The following is a 7,269-nucleotide window of genomic DNA, read 5'->3' as shown; positions in this document are numbered from 1 at the left end:
AAAAAAAAAAAAAAAAAAAAAAAAATGGACAAAAGACATGAATAGACACTTATCAAAAGAAGACATATGAGCCAGGCATGGTGGCTCATGCCTGTAATTCCAGCACTTTGGAGGGCCAAGGCTAGAGGACTGCCTGAGCCCAGGGTTCGAGACCAGCCTGGGCAACTTGGCGAGACCCTGTCTCTACAATAAATTAAAAAATTAGTTGGGTGTGGTGGTGCATGCCTGTAGTTCCAGTTACTTGGAAGGATGAGGTGGAAGGATCGCCTGAGCCCAGCTGAACCCAGCAGGTCAAGACTGAGGCTGCGGTGGCTGTGAGCATGCCACTAAACTCCAGCCTGGGTGACAGAGTAAGACTCAGATTCAAAAAAAAAAAAGAAGACATACAAGCAGCTAACAGATACATGAAAAAATGCTCAGCCTCACTAATCATCAGAGAAATGCAAATCAAAACCACATTGGGCTACTATCTAAACCCAGTAAGAATGGCCATCATTAATAAAACAAAAAACAACAGATGCCAGCTAGGATGCGGAGAAAACGGAATGCTTCTACACTGTTGGTGGGAATGCAAACTAGTTCAACCTTTATGGAAGACAGTGTGGTGATTCCTAAAAGAGCTAAAAATTGACCTTCTATGCAACCCAGCAATCGCCCTTCCAGGAATATACCCGGAGAAAATTAATCTCTCTACAAAAAAGATGCCTGCACATGCATGTTTACTGCAGCACTATTTACAATCACAAAAACATAGAACCAATCACACTGCCCATTGAAACTGAACTGGATTAAAAAATGTGGTACATATACAGAATGGACTATTATACAGCCATAAAGAAGAACAAAATGATGCAGCATGGATGGATTTAGAGTCTACAGTACTCAGTGATTTATCACAGAAACAAAGAATTGAGTACCACACATTCTCACTGATAAGTGGACACTGAATATTTACCATAATACTATAAGAAAGAAACTGCACCGGGCACGGTGACTCAAGCCCATAATCCCAGCACTTTGGGAGGCCAAGGTGAGAGGACTGCCTGAACGTGTGGGTTCGAGACCAGCCTGGGCAACATGGTGAGACCTCATCTCTACAATAAATCAAAAAATTAGCTGAGCGTGGTAGTGCACCTGTAGTTCCGGCTACTTGGAAGACTAACCGGAGCCTAGCAGGTCAAGGCTGCGGTGACTGGGAGCGAGCCACTTTACTCCAGCCTGGGCAACAAGAGTGAGACTGCAACTCAAAAAAAAAAAAAAAAAGCAAAGGAAAAAAAGAGACTGGCAGTAGCCAAAAACTGCCAGGGGGTGGGGGTTAGAGGAACATAACATCAATATGGTACCTGATCTCAAATCAGGTGAAGTGGGGACCAAAGGGAGTCCCAAACTTTCCTGTACAATGGCCACTTGTAGACCTAATTCTGAATTGTACCTAACATCTTTAAGCTAAAATTTAAAAAGGAAAAAAAGAAATTTAAATGGGGAACACAGAATCAAGCAGTGGAGGCCAGGCCAGCGTGGCTCCTGTTTGTAATCCCACCAGAGTAAAACCATCTCTAAAAAAATAAAGCATGCCGGGCTCGGTGGCTCAGCCTGTAATCCCGCGCCTTTGGGAGACTGAGGTGAGTGGATTGCCTGAGCCTACGGGTTCGAGACCCGCCTGGGCAGCAAGACCTCATCTCTACAATTAATAAAAAAAAAAAAAATCAGCCGGGCGTGGTAGCGCGCGCCTGTAATTCCAGCTACTCGGAAGGCTGAGGCAGGAGGATCGCCGGAGCCCAGCGGGTGGAGGCTGCAGTGGCCGGGAGCAGCCACTGCAGTCCAGTCTGGGCAACAGAGTGCGACTCCAACTCAAAAAATAAATAAATAAATAAATAAAGCATGGTGCAAATACTATTTTCAAGTGCCAATATTTATAAAATATAGGCAATCTACATGCTTTATAACTACTTAAACTTTTTTTTTTCTTAGCCAGTATCAAGTCTATGGCTGTATGACCCTGAACACACCAGATCTCTTCTTCGTATCCAGTAACCTATCAAGCTTTACTAATAATTTCAAGGATGTCACTGTCAAAAGACACAAAGGAGAGAGAGGTGGAGGACTCAAGGCTGCTCTCCAGGTCCTTCCTTCTTGCTTTGGATGTCCGGGATAATAGACATAATTTCTAAATAAGGTGTGCAGTCACCCAATTTATGTAGGAGTCAATGCAGTTATGAGACATCTCCACTTTATGTTATGTTACATAATTCACATGCTATTTTCCAGGGAGTCATACCCCTCAAATCCACATAGATTCCTGATGTGTTTACCACAAACAATTCCAGCCTAGGGACTCTTGCTAAGAGAATTCCATACATGTGGACGTTGCTGCTAGCAAACACCATTAGTTTGCCAGGAAGTCTGTCATTACTGTATTTATTTATTTAAAAATTTTTTTTTCAGTTGGAGTCTCACTCTGTCGCCCAGACAGGAGTGCAGGGGTACGCTCCCGGCCACCGCAGTCTCAACCTGCTGGGCTCAGGCAATCCTTCCGCCTCAGCCTTCCAAGTAGCTGGAACTACAGACGCGCGCTACCACGCCCAGCTAATTTTTAATTTTTAATTTATTGTAGAGATGAGGTCTCGCCAAGTTGTCCAGGTGGGTCTCGAACCCGTGGACTCAGGCAATACACTCACCTCAGGCTCCCAAAGTGTGGGATTACAGGTTGAGCCACTGAGCCTGGCTCATTACTATATTTATAAGAGGTACAGGCCTGCTTGCTTTCCTAGGGATACTTCCTCGTGAAGGGAGACAATGGATTTCAGACCTCCTGTGTAACTCTTCCTTTCTCTGTAACTTATGGATGAAAAATGGCATTTCAGCCGGGCTCGGTGGCTCAGCCTGTAATCCCGCACCTTTAGGAGGATGAGGTGAGTGGATGGCCTGAGCCCGTGGGTTCGAGACCCGCCTGGGCAGGCGAGACCTCATCTCTACAATAAATCAAAAAATTAGCCGGACGTGGTAGCGCATGCCTGTAATTCCAGCTACTTGGAAGGCTGAGGTGGAAGAATCGCCGGAGCCCAGCAGGTCGAGGCTGCGGTTGCCGGGAGTGGCCACTGCACTTCAGTCTGGGTGACAGAGTGAGACCCCAACTCAAAAAAAAAAAAAAAAAAGAAAAATGGCATTTCACTGTTTATCTTAATTTACATTTTGATTGAGCAGTTGTTGCATTTCTTTTTCTGCCTCAGAGGAAACAACGGCACCAAAATACTAAAAGCTGGAAAGTAGATAAATCGAGTTGCGGGCTTGAGAAGTAGGAATCCCAAGTAGGCCATGGAGCAACATGGTTTACAGTTAAACTCTGCACAAGACTCAGCAATTGGGAGCACCAGATAACACTGGAAGAGAGTGTGATATAGGCTAACAATAGGAGAAATGCGCCTGTAATCCCAGCAATTTAGGACCAAGGTGGGATGATCGCTTGAGCCCAGGGGTTCAAGACCAGCCTGGACACATGGCGAGACCTCCTTTTTACAAATAAAAAATAAAAATAGAAGGAATGATAGAAAGTCTGTTTAAGAATCAAGACAGATGCTTAGATTCTTTTCCCCATCCAGTAGAAGCCCAGAGATGTAGTCTCAGATAAAGGCAAAACAGATTCTCTAGCTAGGAGGATACCAGGCCCACTTATGGGTAAAGATCTCATGTTAAAAAAGAGAAAAATAAAAAAATTAGAGAGCCGGGCTCAGTGGGTCAGCCTGTAATCCCAGCGCTTTGGGAGGCTGAGGTGGGTGGATTGCCTGAGCCTGTGGGTTTGAGACCTGCCTGGGCAACTTGGGAGACCTCCTCTCTACAACAAATCAAAAATTAGCCGGGTGTGGCAGCGCATGCCTGTAGTTCCAGCTACTTGGAAGGCTGAGGCGGAAGGATCGCCGGAGCCCAGCAGGTCGAGGCTGTGGTGGCCGGGAGCGTGCCACTGCACTCCAGTCTGGGCGACGGAGTGAGACTCCAACTCAAAAAAAAAAAAAAAAAAAAGAAAAGAAAGAAAATTAGAGAACTCACATCTGAATAGCAAGCTTCATGGAAAAGAAAATTGGGGAGGAAATAACATAAATTGGTTAGAGCTCTGACTCCAAGCTCAGTGCTTTTAGAATCTTTTAGTCTCACTGGTACATTTCAGTCATACTTACTATAAAATGACATTTTCTAAGCTTTCACAAATGTTAGGAGATAGTCAAAGACACTCTGTTCAGGTGATTCAACGGTGGGGCTTGTATGCCCCTTCCCCTAAGCAATCTTATCAAATGACTGGCGAACTAAGGAATTATGGCTAAAAAACAAAAAGAATGAATGATTCACAAAAGATATGAATTGACATGCCTACAGGGCCCAATGATCATACCTTAAAAGGTCAACATATGAGGGCTGAGGCTCTAACTGGCTAAAGCATCAAAGCAGCAAGCAAATATACACATATAAAACCAACTGTAGAATAGTAACTTCTGAGTCATCTGTGGAGTCTTGGGTAGTCTCACTATCATGCCCAGGCTCTAAGAAGCTTCTATTCTAAGTGGGCTGTTTCAGTCCAAGCCAGCCTGGCTCTGGAGTGGTAAACTCCCAGGTAATGAGTGAGTCTAACAGCAGTCTTTCAGAAGCTTCAACCGACAACCCAATAGCTTGTTGCTTCCTAACACCCCAGACCAATTAAATCAGAGTAATGCCTGGGCATTAGCAATTTTAAAAGCTTTCCAGGTGATTCTGCTATAAGTGATTCACCTCCAGTTAAGCATCATTGTCCTAGCAAGGGCATCACTTAGATTAATCAGTGCATTTTTATGTCCAAATAGTCAGCAACTGAAAGACAAGCAAACCGGGTGTGGTGGTGTGTGCCTGCCAAGAGGTGGAGGCTGAGGTGGGAGGGTCCCTTGAGCCCAGGAGTTCCAGGTTGCCGTGAGCTATGATCTTGCCCTACACCATTCTATCCTGGGCAGCAGAGGAAGATCCTTGTCCAAAAAAAAAAAGAAAGAAAGAAAAAGAAAAGAAAAAAGGAGCAGCTGGTGAGAGGGTGGCTATTCTTTCCTTTCCTTCAGGTCCCCAGACCTTGCCTCCTCCTGTTCTCTGGTCTCCTTTTGTTCTTGAATACCTCCTCTTATTTGAATTTTAAATTTTTGAGTTGGGGTCTCACTCTGCCACCCAGGCTAAAGTCCAGTGGCATGATCACAGCTCACCACAACCTCTACTTCTTGGGCTTAGGCGATCCTTCTGACTCACCCTCCCAGGTAGATGCACACCACCATGCCCAGCTAATTTTTTGTAGAGATGAGATCTCACTATGTTTCCCAGGCTGGTCTCGAACTCCTGGGTTAGGCTGTCCTTCTGCCTTAGACTCCCAAAGTACTGAGATTACAGGCATGAACCACCCCTCTTATTTTAATAATATCTTTTTGTTTTTTAAAGAGACAAAGTCTTGTTCTGTTACCCAGGCTGGAGTGCAGTGGCATGATCATAGCTCATTGCAGCATCAAACACCTGGGCTCAAGTGATCCTCCTGTAGCTGGGACTACAGGTGCCTGCCAAGACGCCTGGCTAATTTTTGTGTTTTTTTTTGTGGAGATGGGGTCTTCCTATGTTGGCCATGCTGGTCTCAAATTCTTGGGCTCAAGCAATCCTCCTGCCTTGGCCTACCAAAGTGCTGGGATTACAGGTATGAGCCACCATGCCCAGCCTTATTTTTATAATAGCTTTAGAAAACGTGTGGAATAGTATTTCAAACAGTTAAAATACTGTATCAACAAACAGAGAACCCATAGATACTATACTGTTTATATGATGGGTAGTAAACAAATGATAGAGAAAGAATGAGTAAAATAATCCAGTGTGAGAGGAATGGATGGATAATAAAACAAATACATAAGTGAATGCAGCTGGGCACCATGGTTCACACCTGTAATCCAGCACTTTGGGAGGCCGAGGTGAGAGGATTGCTTTAGCCCAGGTATTTGAGACCAGCCTGGGCCACAATGCAAGATCTCATCTCCACAAAAAATTTACAAATTAGCTGAGTATGGTGGTGCAAGCCTTCTGAGGTGGAAGGATTGTTTGAGCCCAGGAGGTTGAGGTGAGTCATAATCGTGCCACTGCACTCCAGCCTGGGCAAGAGTGAGACTCTGACTTGGGGGAGGAGGGGAAATGGGGGGGGGGGATGCATAAACAAAATTGGAATTGTTTTTGGATGACTATGCCAGTGACTGCAGGCTTGGAGGTTTAAATGTGCTTCTGGATTTGTGCATGGGGAGAACAGAGCCCCGGCATGGCCATACAAGATGGATTTCCCACCTGAAGCCTGGAGGTTACAACGAAGGAGAACAGGGAAAAGAAGAGTGAGCCCTGTCCCAAGTCTGTCTAAACCAGCTGTGTGCCTCAAGTAAATCTCTCTGGACCAGACATCCCTCCATCTAAAAGGAGGAGCCTGGGCTAGTAACCCTCACACCTCTCACCAAGCTGAGAGATCTTTCAGAAAAGCCTCTGGGAAGCCCCGAGGCAGTGAGGCAGGCTAGTCTACATAGCTTAGAAATTCTTATGCAGGTTTACTCAGCGATCTTCACTTGACCTACCAGACAGATCAGGCCTGACCACCTTGTGGGTTGGTATGTGGATCTACCAGTGTAGTAAATCACAGAAACAATAGGGAGTTACCCAAAACACAGGCATGATGTTCTAAGAAAAGCCCAACTCCAAATCTAGTTAGACAGGAACTTTCATTATTTAGAGGGTCCATGTGACCTTACAGGTTGAGAGATGGTCATCAAAACTCATGACCAGATACTTGTAAGAGCCCTCTGCTCTTACCTCATGGTGGCTTAATTACTGAACAGTTTATAAAGCTTCTTGTTAAAGGCAAGCATGTGCCCTCTTTTAAGGGACTCAAGCTCTCTTTTTTTTTGAGTTGGAGTCTCACTCTGTTGCCCAGACTAGAGTGCGGTGGTCGGGAGCAGGCTGGGCTCCAGTGATCCTTCTGCCTCAGCCTTCCAAGTAGTGGGAATTACCGGCGGGTGCTACCACGCCTGACTGATTTTTGATTTATTGTAGAGATGAGGTCTCACCAAATTGCCCAGGGGGGTCTCAAACCCGCGGGCTCAGGCAATCCACTCAACCTCAGCCTCCCAAGGCGCGGGATTACAGGCTGAGGAACCGAGCCCGGCTTTGAGCATGCCTCTTAACAAATTCTGTCAAAAACGACACTTTGAACTCGCTCTGAAATGCCTTTCTGGGGTGAAGCCAATGAAG

The sequence above is a fragment of the Carlito syrichta genome, unplaced genomic scaffold (genome assembly GCF_000164805.1).
Source record: "Carlito syrichta isolate Samal-C Ts95f unplaced genomic scaffold, Tarsius_syrichta-2.0.1 Scaffold312159, whole genome shotgun sequence".
In the NCBI taxonomy this organism is placed as follows: domain Eukaryota; kingdom Metazoa; phylum Chordata; class Mammalia; order Primates; family Tarsiidae; genus Carlito; species Carlito syrichta.
The sequence above is the reverse complement of the archived record's forward strand: the minus strand, read 5'-3'. Positions refer to the sequence as shown.